Source organism: Crinia signifera, chromosome 2 (genome assembly GCF_055691185.1).
Source record: "Crinia signifera chromosome 2, ASM5569118v1, whole genome shotgun sequence".
In the NCBI taxonomy this organism is placed as follows: Eukaryota; Metazoa; Chordata; class Amphibia; order Anura; family Myobatrachidae; genus Crinia; species Crinia signifera.
The window spans coordinates 143,881,690-143,897,956 of record NC_139218.1 but is presented as its reverse complement, the minus strand read 5'-3'; positions in this window follow the sequence as shown (position 1 = coordinate 143,897,956).

Sequence of the window (16,267 nt, the reverse complement as noted above, 5' to 3'; positions counted from 1 at the left end):
GTGTGTGCGCCCTATTCGCAGCAATAGAGCACGCAAGCTTCTCACACGCACTGGCATCCTATTCTCGGTTAATGGTTCAGCTCCATATATACAGTATATCCATCCACCGCTGGATTAGTGGAGCATTATCCACCCAGTGGTAGAGATGCAGTATGTTGGTGTGTATGCAGTATGTTGGCGTGTCTCAACGTGCCTTCAACAGTGGCATGCCAAAACCCACGTCTAGGCACGCTGTCAAGAAGAATAATAGTGGCTCCATCTGCAGCTTGGCTTTGAGTAGAAAGAAACTAAACATTTCAGCACACAATGTATGTACAATAAAGGAAATTACACATGATTAGAACATGTTGGATGCTAATCGATAAGACGCAAAAAAAAAAAAGTTCAAATTAAAAAATGAGCAGCCTCCCCACATTACGGATGCTGTAATGATTAGCATTACTGCCTCACAGCACTGAGGTCATGGATTCGATTCCCACCATGGCTCTAACTGTGCAGAGTTTCTATATTCTCCCCTTACTTGCGTGGGTTTGCTCCGGTCTCCTCCCACAATCCAAAAATATACTGGTAGGCTTATTGGCTCTCAATAATTTAACCCTAGAATCCTTGAATGTCTGTGTGTGTGTGTGTGTGTACATGTGGTAGGGAACAGAGGCGTAACTCTGGGAGGCAATGGAGTCATCTGCCACTGGGCTCCTGCTCCTCTCCTCCCCTGCAAATTTAAATCAGTTAATTGAAAGCCTTCAATATAGCTTCTGTGGTTGACTTCCCCTCCTAGTAGGACCACACTCTCTCTATTTTAAGCATAACATACATACATGCATACTTACACACATGCATAAATATATTTATGTAAGGTGCTGTGTGTGTGTGTGTGGGGGGGGGGGGCACCAATATTTATCTTGCCTCCAGGTAACTGGGGTGAACTTACACCACTGGTAGGGAATATAGATTGTAAGCTCCACTGGGGCAGGGACTGATGTGAATGTTCAGATATTCCTGTAAAGCGCTGCGGAATATGTGTGCGCTATATAAGAAACTGTTAAGAAATAAAAATTAATAAATTACTGATTTTGACTACTTATTACACACCTTCTTCAAGCACTGTCTTGGCCACCTTGTCATAGAGAATTGCACGTGCAAGTCGCCTGGATGCACATTGCAAGAAGTTATTCATGAGGATGTAAAAAGGAGCGAGTTGCACCCCTCCTCCTTGAGGAACAACTAGAACATGGGAGAAACATACAAAATCTTGAGGCCAATTGAGAAAAAAGCTAAATGCACTATTTTTCAGGTCACTTTTGACAATTTATAATATATATCCTATAAAAAAAGAGGGTTAATTTTTGTTGTATATGCCAATAGTTAATAGTTAAGGCTGCATTTTTACAAACTGATTATTTCTTCATTTGAGCTGAGTAATAAGTTTCGCAAGGAATTTAAAGAACCCTTGGGGATTCTCTAGCTCTTTGTGTTTCCTATTTTGTTACTTACATTTCTAATTTGTTCTGACATGCTCAGGTCTCAGACTGAAATATTTCATATTATTTTCATCACGTACATATTTGTTATACTGTATCAATAAACTACAATCACAGCAAAACAAATCAGTTCGTGAGAGGCCTTCTGACTTGGACTCAAGTTGATAATGATGAACTCTGTCTCCAAGATGCATCATTGTAGGCTAAAAGCATACCTTCGTTTGTTTAAAAAGATCTTCATGCCGAGGCATCTAAATGTTTATTTTCAATTTCATGTTTCATAAAACTAGCAAACCTCCAATTTAGCATTAATCTGGATCCATTGTTATTTGCTAATTATGGCTTTACATGAAACATAAACCCAGCCACTATATTCCTGGAACAGGCACTTCTGGCTGTGCTCCATTATGGATTACGGTTACTGTACTTCACTCATCATACAAAGCCTGCCCTGTAACATATGTGTGCTAAGACTGTATCACACTTCTATACAGACTGCATAAGCCTGCCACTGTAGTGACAAGCTACCATATATACTCGAGTATAAGCCTACTTTTTCAGAACATTTTTTATGCTGAAAAAGCCCCCCTCGGCTTATACTCGAGTGAGGGTCCCACTTGAGTCAATACGTTTTCCCAGTTTTTTTGTTGTAAAATTAGGTGCCTCGGCTTATATTCGAGTCGACTTATACTCGAGTATGTACAGTATGTTGACACCCACATTACCCAGATAAGCAGCCCCACCACTGGTATATTATGCATTATATTATATCCTACAAACCCACACAAAGTATACTATTTCCATTTCCGGTACTTGTGACTTATCTGGGCGCCCGATTTTCTTCATCGCACCTAAAAATCGCGTCAAATCGCATCGCATACAATCAGATTGCATGCGATGCGATTTGACGCGATTTGCCTTGATTTGCCTTGATTTGCCGCGATTTTAATATGTGAAGGCACCCAGATGCCTGTTTCATATGTGAAATGGCCCCCCAGACCCCATTTTTAATTGTATACCCACCCTGATGGCTAAATGCCCCCCATTGTTAGCGCCACCCCACTATCAACGCCAACCCGAAGTGTGGCGAGCGCAGCGAGCCCGCGAGGGGCGGCGGTACGCGAGGGGCGGCGGTACGCGTCCTCAGACCTTTTCAAACCCTCACTATACACGTTCGGCGTGGAGTTGATTTTATATAGTGTGGTGAGCGCAGCGAGCCACCGAGCCCGAAGCGTGGTGAGCGCAGCGAGCCCCGCGAGGAGACGCGGATACCTGTGAAGCCCGCGAGGGGACGCGTATAGCTGTGAAGGTATCCACGTCCGCTCGCCACGCTTCGGGCTCGGTGGCTCGCTGCGCTCGCCACACTATATTACAACAAATCCACGCCGACGTGGATAGTGGGGGTATGAAAAGGTTGGAGGACGCGTACCGCCGCCCCTCGCGGGCTCGCTGCGCTCGCCATGCTTCGGGTTGGTGTTGATAGTGGGGTGGCTTTAACAATGGGGGTCATTTAGCCATCAGGGTGGGTATACAATTAAAAATGGAGTCTGGGGGCCATTTCACATATGAAACAGGCATCTGGGTGCCTGTACATATTAAAATCGCATCAAATCGCATCAAATCGCATGCAATACAATAGCATACAATGCAACGCGATTTTCTCTTCAAGGGAATTTCAAGGGAAATCGCACCAAATCGCATGCTTAGGGTACTGGCATACAATTTCAACATCGGGCAACCAGATAAGTCACAAGTACCCCATTTCCTATACCACACATTTCCTGAACCCATAACCTATCTTGGATTATGCTGCTGAGAGGAATATTGGGCTGGACCAGTGGGAATCCCCTGCGACTATTACACCCTTTCTGATTGGTCCAAGTACTTTCTATATGTATTTTCTATATGTTGCAAACCGACAAAATATACCAATTTCATTCCCTACTGTATACCAGACAAAACATCAGAGCGGAGACATTGTATACTTCCCATTGTATACTTCAATAGACAATACAGATGTGGCTAACCAGTGGACAATATAGAATTCATTTTCTGGTAGCCAGTGTACATGCAATGCCCAGTATTTTAAGTCCAGTAACAGTTAACAATATTCTTCCAATCCCCTAAGGGAAAGTGTACAAAAAATGAGCCTTTACATGGTGACAGTTGTAATATACAATGGGGGTTATTCTGGTTGATTCGCAAGGCTGCAAATTCACAGTCATGCAAATCCACCTAACCCCGCCTTGCAAATGGTGGCGAATGGTTAGCACGCACTGGCTGCGAATGGATGTTTGACACAAACATCCATTCGCAGCCTGCAGGGGGAACACCCACATCATTCAATGGTTGCTCAGATCAACCTTAGATGTGCGTTCACATTCTGAAGGAAGTAGGCGGGCAGCTGACATCCGGTGCCCCTGGCGCCAACGTTATTTGTTACATTTATGTAATACTGCTGGATAATGGAGAAGATAAAAACAAATCACTAAAAAAAGTGACCACTAGACCACTAGAGGCCAGTCGATTGACTAAATTACTCCTTAACAGAAAGTGAAACTAGAATGATATGTTTCAAACTTACTGGGTATGGAGAGAGGGAGCTGTTAAGACTTTGGGGGGTATTCAATGCTGCAGCGAGCGGCCGGTGAGGGGGTTAAACAGCAAGGATTGCAGAAAACCAGTGATCCTTGCTGTTTAACCCCCGCGCCGGCCGCTCGCTCTATTCAACGTTCTGGGGACGGCGAGAATTCCCCAAAACAGCGAGACCTGCGGCTACTCCAGAAAACTCGCAGTTTTTAGCCGCGAGTCTCGCTGCTTCTGGAGCCGCATCCGCCAGTTCTCCCTCGCTCAAAAAACGGAGCGAGGGGGAATTGGCGTATGAGGGGGCTGTGTTGAATGCTGTCAGGGTGAGTGGTGACACCGAGCAGGAAGACCTGCTCGCTGTCACCACTCGCAAACAGCATTGAATACCTGCCAGAGATTGGATGTAAGAGATACAGACTAAGCAGTCATGGAGGAGTATTCAATGTTTTTTGAGAGTCTGGCTCACCGCTCACTGTTCTGTGTCCCTGTGATCTCGCTGAAGCGCTCGGCACTTTTTCTCATCTCCTCATTTCTGACTTCCTCAGTATTCAACGTGTGGCCAGCTCGCCGGCCCCTTTTGCGAACTTAGCATAATTATGCGAGTTCAAATGGGAGTGCTGTAACTGGAGAGATCTGTTTTCTCCTGCTCTCCACGTGAGCTGGTCAGACTGGGATATTCCTGAGCAGGGTGTTTATCTCAGCAGCGTGTTCCTCGCATTTGTGGACTTGTATTTTTTTACAAAGGTTTAGAAAGGTTAATGTTTTGTTCAGTATTTATTTTACAACAAATGGCTGTGTGACTATTTTAATGGGGTTTGTGCAGACGGGTGTATTTTGTTCTGTTTGGCCTTTATCCTTGTGTTGTGCTTTTGGCATTGTTTCTTTGCCCTGTGTTTTTATTTAATTTATTTTATAATTGTTAGCGTTTTTAAAAGCCTGTTTGGGGGTTAGGTGAGGAAGAAGAGAGGAAGCATGGGAAATTACGAGGAGCATTCCAAAATGATTTCTTATTGGTTACCATTAAAATAACTTATTAAATTCCAAATAAATTAATATAGAAGTACAGCATTATGGCACTTGCAATAAATACATTAGAGTACATTTTTTTAAATTTATAAGCCATAAAAAACAAAAACAAAAAAACTACTTTAACAAAGATAACCCTACAGTTCACCTAAAAAAGATGCCGAGGGAAAAATGGAGAACATCTCTAAAAAAAGAAACCAGCAGGACTCGCAATTTGTGCATTGAATACACTTTTTGAGACACTAAAATCCCCATTGAACAGACATTGCGAGCACCGGGGAGAAGTGCAGGGTGAACTGAGTTAGCTTCGCTAAATATTTTTGGAGAAGCAACAGAGTTGAATACATGGAAGCACAAAATATGAGAGAAAACTTCACTACTCACCGTTATTTACGGCGACATAGGAGCATTGAATACATACCATGGTGTAATGGTTAGCATTACTGCCTCACAGCGCTGAGGTCATGGGTTCGATCCCCACCATGGCCCTAACTGTGCGGAGTTTGTATATTCTCCTTGTGCTTGCGTGGGTTTACACCGGGTACTCGGGTTTCCTCCAACAATTCAAAAATATACTGGTAGGTTAATTGGCTTCTGACAAAATTAACCCTAGAATGTCTGTGGGTATATACTGTACATGTGGTAGGGAATATAGATTTTAAGCTCCACTGGGGCAGGGACTGATGTGAATGTTCAAATATTCTCTGTAAAGCGCTGCGTAATATGTATGCGCTATATAAGAAACTGTTAATAAAAAAAAAATACAGTACCACTCACTTGCCAGTAATCGGCAATTGGGTAGCACACTTGCTGCACCTCCCAGCACCTCTGCTCATTCATCCCCTCCTACACATTGCCCTGGAGGCACAGCACAGACAAGGCAACCCCAGACATAACAGGCAGTATCGTATATATAATCTTTTTTCACTGTTTATTATCTCCCTGATTTATCTGTGGGACAATTACATCCCATGGAGGACTATACAGGGAGATTGCTGAGTTCTCGGAGCGATGTTAGATTGCTTAGCATACAGCCAGTGCCAGATTTAAGTAACAGGCCGCCCATAGGCACAGCATTGTGTGCCCCCCACGTACCTGCTGATGCCCCCCGCCTACCTGCTGATAGCAGTCACAGTTCCAGGTCTGGAGGAGGCGTCCTGTCCTCTCCTCCCCAGTGCTGGAGGAGATATCACTGCTGCCATAGAGATACTGGGATATGGAGCAGCTGCCCTCTGAGTTTCGCGGACCCCCGTACTCCCACCTCCCGCAATTCGTGCCCCCTGAATCCCCCCTCCTGCGATTCACGGACCCCCCTCCTGCGATTCGTGGGCCCCATGACCCTCCTCCCGAGTTTCAAGGACCCCTGCAAGAAGGGTGGATGTCATGCCTAATGTCTTATCCTCTCTGCACATGTTACATCTGCCCACCTGCAGTGCACATGGTTTTGTCCATTTGAGAAGGAATTTGCCTTTGCGAGTGAAACAGAATAAGGGCCCTTGATCGACAGTGGAGGTGCTACAGCAATATTAGCAATAAACTCTGTGCTTCTAACTGCTGACTTTGATTACCACCTTACATATATGAGCACATATTAATTTTCTATATATGGACACAAAAAACAAGGGGTCCAACATAGCGCCTGAGTGGGTAAGATCCTCATGGGATGATACATAATTTGCATGATAACAAAGTATCTGCAATCGGGAACTGAATGTACTTAATATAAGAATTTCATAAAAATGTTATAACAGGATCTGCTATATTTCTCATTTTCTATAGTTATTAAGAGGATTAATGCGATTTTTACATATTATTGAATATGATGTTTTTTAAAAAAAAAAGGTACTTGTGGATTATCATGGCTCCCATCGCATGCCATCGCATGCCATATATAGTGGTATGCGATGGGATGCGATTTTTTTGACAAAATCGGATGCAATCGCATGCGATTTTTAACAGAAAAGCATCCAAATGCATTGAAATTAGTATGAAACATGTTCAATGGCCCCCAAATGGTATTTTTGAGGCTGTACCACCCCCACTATCAACGCGAACCCCGGCGTCCCTGCTGAGTGCTGGTGCGTGCAGGGGTGTCCGTGCCGCCGGGGGAGCCTGCAGCGCTGTTATTGTGTATAAGCTGGCCGCAGCCGGCGGGGTCCCTACAGTGAATAGAAAATAATTAGCGCTTCCCGCACCGCCACGCGCATAGCGCTAGTTATTTTCTATTCACTGTAGGGACCCCGCCGGCCGCGACAAGCTTATACACAATAACAGCGCCGCAGGTTCCCCCGGCGGCACGGACACCCCTGCACGCACCAGCACTCAGCAGGGACGCCGGGGACGCAAGATTCTTCACAGGTACCACAGTGCTGGGGGTGAGGGGCGAACTGCCGCCCTCCAGGTGCCGGCGCCCTAGGCAAATGCCTAGAGCTGCCTAGTGGTGGCGCCGGCCCTGCCCCTCTTCCCCTACAGATGATCAGCCATGACAGGGATCCCGTAGCAGAGGTGGCAGGGACGTGCAGTTAGGGGAGGCAGGGGAGGCAGAGCCTCCCCTGTCATTAATGATTGATAAAATAATACAAAGAAAATACTTATGACACATATTATGTGTCATAAGTATATGCTTTATAGTATTATAATCATTTTTCCCACTAATTGGTTACGGAGGCACCAAGAGCGGTGCCTCGGGGTGTCAATGATAAATTTTCTGAAGTATGGGGCGGGTAGGGGGCGGGTCCAAGTAGCACGCTGTCAATGCTCATAGGAAAAAGCATTACAGGCGGCACTTATAGCAGTGCCTCAGTGACAGTCAGGGACATGCTTGCTGCTTCTGGCTATATGAAAGCACGCCCCTGTCACTGAGGCAGATGTGATTGGGCACAGTGGCGCTGCCTCAGTGACAGGGGCGTGCTTTCATACAGGCAGACAGAAAGCATGTCCCTGACTTTCACTACACTAAGGCACTTCTATAGGTATCGTTGTCTGTACCCCCACCCCTTGGCCTCCCCCCAAGTCCCAGCCCTGGCTCCAGCGTTACTCACGAGACACCAGTGGGAGAATGATTTCGCGGATCCCCCTCTTCCACGGTGCTGGCTCCAACGCTGAACGTAAGACCAGCGGGGGAAGGGGGGGGGGGAGAGATAAATGGTTATCTACCACCCAGCACCATCCCAAGCTCTGACTGACACCAGCGGCCCCCCTCTCCCCCGGCGCAGGCCCCAGCGGCTGCAGATGAGACCAGCGGGGGAAGTGATAGATCCCCCTCTCACCTGACGCTAGCCCCAGCTCCAGCGCTGAACATAAGACGCAGACCCCAGCGGCTGCAGATGAGACCAGCGGGGGAAGTGATGGATCCCCCTCTCACCTGACGCTAGCCCCAGCTCCAGCACTGAGCCAGCAGCTGAATTTGACACCAGACGCTCCCCCTCTCCCCCCAGCGCTGGCCCCAGCTCCAGATGAGACCAGCGGGGGAAGTGTCTTGGTGGCAGCCGCCTGTCCCCAGCCCAGGCTCCATTTCTGATGAAGATATCAGTGGGACTTGACTGCTCCCCCATCGCCTGATGCCAGCACTGCTCAGCAGCGCAGCTAGAGCTGAGGAACTGCAATCCCCAGGTCAGTGCTTCCATTCCCCATCCCCAGCCCAGTGCCCCTATATAACCACCCATCCCCCTTCCCTAGCCCAGTGCCCCCTAACCAGCCACCACCGTCTCCAGCCCAGTGCCCCACTATCGAACCTGCCATCCCCTTCCCTAGCCCAGTGCCCCACTATCTAACCAGCCATCCCTGTCCCCAGCACTGTACCTCCTACCTAACCAGCCATCCCTGTCCCCTGCACAGTACCCCCTATCTAACCAGCCATCCCTGTCCCCAGCCAAGTACCCCCTATCTAACCAGCCATCCCTGCCCCCAGCACAGTGCCCCCCTATCTAACCAGCCATCCCCTTCCCTAGCCCAGTGCCCCACTGTCTAACCAGCCATCCCTGTCCCCAGCACAGTGCCCCCCTATCTAACCTGCCATCCCCTTCCCTAGCCCAGTGCCCAACTATCTAACCAGCCATCCCCGTCCCCAGCACAGTGCCCCCCTATCTAACCAGACATCCCTGTCCCCAGCCAAGTATCCCCTATCTAACCAGCCATCTCTGTCCCCAGCACAGTGCCCCCCTATCTAACCAGCCATCCCCTTCCCTAGCCCAGTGCCCCACTGTCTAACCAGCCATCCCTGTCCCCAGCACAGTGCCCCCCTATCTAACCTGCCATCCCCTTCCCTAGCCCAGTGCCCCACTATCTAACCAGCCATCCCCGTCCCCAGCACAGTGCCCCCCTATCTAACCAGACATCCCTGTCCCCAGCCAAGTATCCCCTATCTAACCAGCCATCCATGTCCCCAGCACAGTGCCCCCTACCTAACCAGCAATCCCCTTCCCTAGCCAAGTACCCCCTATCTAACCAGCCATCCCCTTCCCTAGCCAAGTACCCCCTATCTAACCAGCCATCCCCGTCCCCAGCCAAGTACCCACTATATACCCAGCCGTCCCCAGCCCAGTGCCCCCTATCTAACCAGCCATCCCCAAGCCAGAGCCCCCATCTAACCATCCCCCACCAACAGCCCAGTGCCCCCCATCAGCATGGGTGGTAGAACAATGGGCAGACTCTGTGGCGGCTTGGTGGAGCAAGTACCGATGGGGTCTGCGGGGAGAGCTGGGTCAGGGTAGGATGGGCTCTGCCAGTCTCTGCTGCTTATGCAGGCTGCTGCTCCTGTACTTGCCTGTCAGCACAGAAGCAGCGCAGACCAAGCGCTCCCAACAGAGCTCGTCGGCGCTGGCTCCACCAAGCTAGTGCCTCACCATCCACTAACCTCACCGCACGTCACTGAGAGGTGGCATGGTTGCCTTGGCAGGGATGATGTGTGCTTTCAGCACTAAACTCATTCAGACTCTGGCAGACTTTATAATCAATCTAAAATCTTCACATCATTGCAAGCAGTGATTTAATGTGAGGATTTAAGTTTGATTATAAAGCTTGCTATAGGACGAATGAGTCGAGAGCAGTCAGTGCTCGTGGCTGCTCAGGAGGAGGAGGGACCAGGTGCTGACTGCTCTTGATGCTGCAGTGTGGGGAGAGCGCCTTTTCAGCTCGGTGCCTCCCTGCTTTGAGGGACTTTCTGAGCAGGTAGCATCAGCTCTGCTGGCAAACATAAAACATGAGGACAAACAGAAGTAAAACTATACACCATCACATAACTAACCATAAGTATAACATCTAGGCACAATATACTTAATGTGATATATTTTTTCCAAGCATATCAATAAAATATGTTGCCTAGGGATATTGTGAAAGAAATGCTGATTATTTGGGTCAAAGTGGTTCAGAAAAGTTTGGGAACCACTGGGGTAATTACTAATACTGGATTACATACACTATCTAGGGACAGTGCAGACTATGGAAAAGACTATTATTATTGCATTTTACTTATAAGACACCACAAGTGGTTCTCACAGTACAAGCTTCTGTGCTTTATTTCTCTCCAAGATGTTATAAATATTCCCTATGTTTTAGATCTCGACCAACAAAACTTTATGTAGATAATTGAAAACAAACATTTGTTTTGGCCACAATTTCTGAAAGATTTAGAAAACAATGGTACATTGCTCTCTAGGGAATAAACTTGGTCAACTAATTAACTGCATGTTTCCATGGTTTGGATTCCTTTCTATCATCTGCATGCTTCAGCATCTTGCTTTGAGCTCATGTTTGCTTATAAGATATTTAAGATTAAAAGAAATCATTGGAGTTACATATTATATTTTCATGATTTTTACCACATTTTTATATGTACTGTTTTTACCTTGGGCCCCTGATTCTCTGAAGCGGAGGGTAATGCCAGCAGAAGCTGGTGCTTCAGTATAGTCCATGGGCTTCTTTCCCCATCTGTGCTATCAGAGGGATCTGATTGGATCCCGCCCAGCACCCCATATGGCCGCCATACCACTCTGCACATGTACAAAAGAACTCCTAGGTCACACACCTAAAGTCCATCACAAAGGACAGCTCTTATCAGGAGAGTTGGCCTTTGTGGTACCAATAGCATATGTTAGTACAAATGCAATTAGGTTTGCAGGGGTTGGATTCCGCACAAAGTTATTCCTCCACTTCCAGGTAATTCAAGGTCAACTCCCCCACAGACATTGGCCCTTATTCTGATTGATGCGGACTTTACCGCGTACTTACGGATCGCGTCTTTATGACGTCTGCGCATGCGTGGAGAACGCTACGCGCATGTGCCACGCCTTGACTCAGTACCAGTTCGGCCAAATCCCGTCCAAAACTGTTCACCGCTATCAGTCGGGAAATAGGGGCGTATTATGGGCGTCATGCGGAATGACACATGGGCGTAGTTTCAAAGTGGGCAAAACGGGGCGGAAACATGGGCGGACACGGGGGAGTACACTTATGTTGGGGGGCGTACATTCGGAAACCACTCCGAATGCACGCGATCAAAAAGGGCAGAAATGTGCGGTGTCCACAAGTGTACTATTGCTTTGCGGACACCACTCGTTCATGCGGTAGGCGAACGTACGCCTAATGACTACAACCATTAACACCTGAACCCAATAGAATCTACTCCTTTACTCATTACTCACTAATAGGACGCTTGTCAGTGCTTTAATTGAAACCATTGCTGCTTCAAGGAACCCGTACTAAACACCCACATATGCTGTACTTGTCAGACACTTTCAAACTGCTAACAATGGACATGACAGAATATTAATACTAGCAATACACATGTGTATTTGACATGTACTCATGAAACCACACATTTTGGGTAAAGTAAACACATTTATTTATATTCATGTCACAGTCAAGTTTATGAGGATAGGTAATTGAATAAGTGGGTCATGTGATGTATTGCAGAAGATACTTCATAGTGGGTTGTTTGGCGGAAATCCTCCGCTTACGTGCGGTAGCACCGCTTGGCTCCCGTTCGGATGCGGTATTCCCGAGCATACTCTGTAATACTCTGTAATACCGTGCCGAATCGGAGTGTTTCTCCCGCACACGCATGATTTGTATGTCGTCCGTAAACACGCCCTGTTCTTAAAGAGTGAGTCCGTCCGAATGCGGAGGACACGTGGGCGTTTCTACGGACGATGGCCGCATGCGGAAAAACACCGTGGCGTGCGGACCGCTCCGTAAGAATGCGGGAATTTCCGCACAGATCAGAATAAGGGCCATAGTTGGGCAGCCGCATGGTGATCGCCAATGAGAGAGTATCCGAGTACCTGCTTCCAGATGCACCTTTTAACTTCAGACAGGCTTAATCACTCAATGTGATCAAGCCTGTCTGAGGCGAAACATGCATTATCCCCTATGCTGGAATCTACTTTGTCCACAATAAAGTTCTTTACTTCCTCCAGTCAAGGCTCAAATGGCAGTGTGCATAGGAAAGAAGAAAAAGAAGGGCAATGGTTGGAATGTGCCAAAATGGTGTAATCTCAGGGGAATATCCCAATATCAAATGTATTATCCTCACTCACACAGTGTGGCGGGTGCTCAGACACATCAAGGTATCTTTAACAGGTCAGGACCACCAAGAGTGTAAGGTGACTCACAGCAATAGACAGATCGGATTGTAACATACTCAAACATATTCAAGGTAGATCTCTCCTATAACAGTATCTTTAAACGGGTTGGGATCATTTGGTCTATTGCATTATGGTCGAAAGTCATTAGGTCGAATCCATTAGGTCGACATGCTAAAAGGTCGACATGACTCTAGGTCGACATGGGAAAAGGTCGACATGAGTCTAGGTCGAAAGGTCATTAGTTCGACAGGTCATTAGTTCGACAAGGTCATTAGTTCGACATTGTCTATGTCGACATTCACAAGGTCGACATGGGGTTTTTCACTGTTTTTTTACCTGAATGTCAACACAGTCAACATGGACACAGTTTAAAGTGCACTGCATCCCCTCGCATCGCTCGCTGCGCTCGCAATGCGTCGGGCACGGTGCCTCGCTGCGCTCAGCACACTATTTTATTCTCCCACCACGCCCTAGTGGATGGTAGGGCATGAAATACCGCCTGTCGGCACATGTTGGCTCAAAAAACAGTGAAAAACTCCATGTCGACCTTGTGAATGTCGACATAGACAATGTCGAACTAATGACCTTGTCGAACTAATGACCTGTCGAACTAATGACCTTTCGAACTAGAATCATGTCGACCTTTTCCCATGTCGACCTAGAGTCATGTCGACCTTTTAGCATGTCGACCTAATGGATTCGACCTAATGACTGTCGACCATAATGCAGTAGACCAAATGACCGCATCCCCTTTAAACGTACTCCCACAGTTGATGTTAAGGGAATTTAGCCGGGATTCAAGCCAGACAAAGGGAGAAATATTTTCTCATTAATTAAAAGGAATAGTGCATAAAAGCCTGTGACATGAGGTAATAAAGTTTTTTTGCAATACTTGTATGGCAACTAGCCGCTAACTAGGTGTTCACAGATCAGATGTAAACAGGTAGTAGGCTCTCCCTCCACCAACACGTTTCAACAGACAAGCTGTCTTTCTCCAGACTGGAGAGTGACTGTTGCCAGTGGAGGCATTTATACCAATGGCTGTATTGTCATTGGGGAGTCCCAAATTGGGAAATGTCACTACAGGAAGCGTTACCTGTCAGGTCTCCATGAATAAACAACGTTCAAGCCTATATTTAGGGCATACAACTTTTTAGACCGCTCTATCCTTAATATGTCTAGTGTGGCATATATTCTATATTATATACATAAGTATATTGGCCTTATTGGCCTGTTTTTAATGCCGCTGTAAGTTTTTGATCCCGGAAGTGACGGGTGACATGCATGTCAAACCCACCTGTCACTTTCGCCACTTCCGGGGGTGTCAACTGCACAATCTGGAGGAGCGACATAGGTAACACTGGGCACTATTGCCAGAAGTGACATTGTTGCTAGATACTTCCGCCTATTCTTTAAATGCATAGCGGTGTGACCCGGAGCGACAATAGTAACACTAGGCGCTTATTACCGGAGGAGACGTGAAACATCCCTTCCACCCATTCTTTAAAAGAATGGAGGGGATGGTCAGTGACACGCGCATGGATTGACTCGTGTCACTTCCACATCCTCAGGGTGTGTTTCCTGTGGGTATAATAGCTGTGTATGAAAGGGGGCGTTCAGTTTCATGCATGTAGAACGCAGTGCGTCATTATTCCGCCTATAGTGGGCATTTCCTAGGCGTACTACAACTCAAATAAGTCCTTCAACATTATTTTGGGTGCCATGGCAGCGTGGTTCAACCCATAGAATCTCTATTACCCTATTACATTTTAACATAATTCCATTCTTAATAAAACAACATACAGCTATAAAGTGCCCACAGATAAATATCATTAGAAAACATAAACAATACATATAGATTTGGCACTATAAATACCTTCACTGAACCAAAGTTAATAATTAAAACAATAAATAGTACATAGAGGTTGAGTATCCCTTATCCAAAATGCTCTGGACCAGAATAATTTTTTTTTTTCAAAATATGTTTTATTAAACCTCACAAGTCATAATTGATACATACAATAAAGCTAATATAAAGGTATCAAGTGAGGAACAATTCACCATTTTCAAATTTTCCAAAACATATATGAACAGAGGATGGAACATAATTTGGTAACTCTTTTAGTAATTCAATGTTGGACATAATATTGGCGTAAGGATACATATGGCGTGTGTGAAGCCAGTGGTCACCAATCATTGAAAAGGAGCGCTATCAAAAACAATCAACAATTGCAAATATAATCATAAAAATAAAAAATATAAAGTTAAATAAAACCAAAGAACAACAACATCAGCTGTCCGCTTCCAACTCCAAGCCAACAACCCATCCATGGATCGATCCGGCCGTCCAGCAGGAAAGAAGAAGGAGAGAGGGAGGGGGATATGTGAGAGAGGAAGAGAGCAAGTAAGAGAGTAGCATGGGCCTAGTAGTTAGATAACTATGGGGGTTCTGTTCTGAAGAAGCTGAAGATTATACCATGAGGTGGACTGGAAGCAGGTCTGGATGGCCTCCTTGGTCCTGGGGGGCAAGGGCTGAATGTATTTGTCCCACACTTGGAACAGGGCCGAAGTCATGGATTCTTTATGAAGAGATGCCTCCAGCCAGTCCATGGTAAATAGGAAAAGTAATCGAGAGGTTGCCATCTCCAATGTGGGGGCAGTGTCATGTATCCACTGCTGTAGAACAGCCTTCCTACCCACCGCTGATAAGAGCACAAGAAGTTTTTTGTCATGTTTGGGGACATCAGTTTGGTCTGCAACATATCCGAATAAAGCCCAAGAGTCACTACAGTGAAAGGTCAGTTTCAATGAGGAGACAGCATAATTATGCAGGGTGTTCCAGAAGGTTTGAATATGGGGGCAAGACCATAAGCAGTGAAATATGTCTGCCTCATGTGAGTGACATTTTGGGCAGTCAGAGGAATCAGCAGTACCCATCAGGTGGCAACGTTTAGGGGAAAAGTATGCCCTATGGAGGATCTTGTAGGACATTTCTTGATAAGAGCTAGCAGGGATTTAAAAGGAATGTGGGTAAAATGGTGTCAGGGTCAAGGGTCGTGGTTTGTGAAGTCCATTTGTGGAGACTCGAAAGGTCCGAATCAGGATCCAATTCAGGGCTTATTCGTGCATATAATGTAGATATGGTATGTGTACGGGTGCGGATGACAGAATCAAGAGGGTTTGTAATGTCTTGAGGTGTTAGTTTGGGCAGTATGGATCTTAAATAGTGAATGGCTTGGGTGTAAGCAAATTTATGTTGAGGAGCCAAATGAAAGCGTGACATGGCTTCATCGAAAGTTAGTGGTTCGTGTGAAGTATTTAGTAAGTGGCGTAGGGATAAAATGCCTAAAGAGCGCCAAGAAATGAAAGGAGACATGGCTTTGCCGTTCTGAAATTTTAGGTTGCCAACTAATGGGAGAGACAGGGAGTGATAACATTTTAAATGTAAAGATTTCCTAGCACGACGCCATGCGTAAACAGTGGAAGAGAGGAGGAGGTTGTCGTATTGGTTGGATTTTAATTGGGAGGGTTTAGCATGTAGAATAAAGCTAAGAGAAAGAGGGTAGCAAAGCTGGGAATCTAGAGATACAT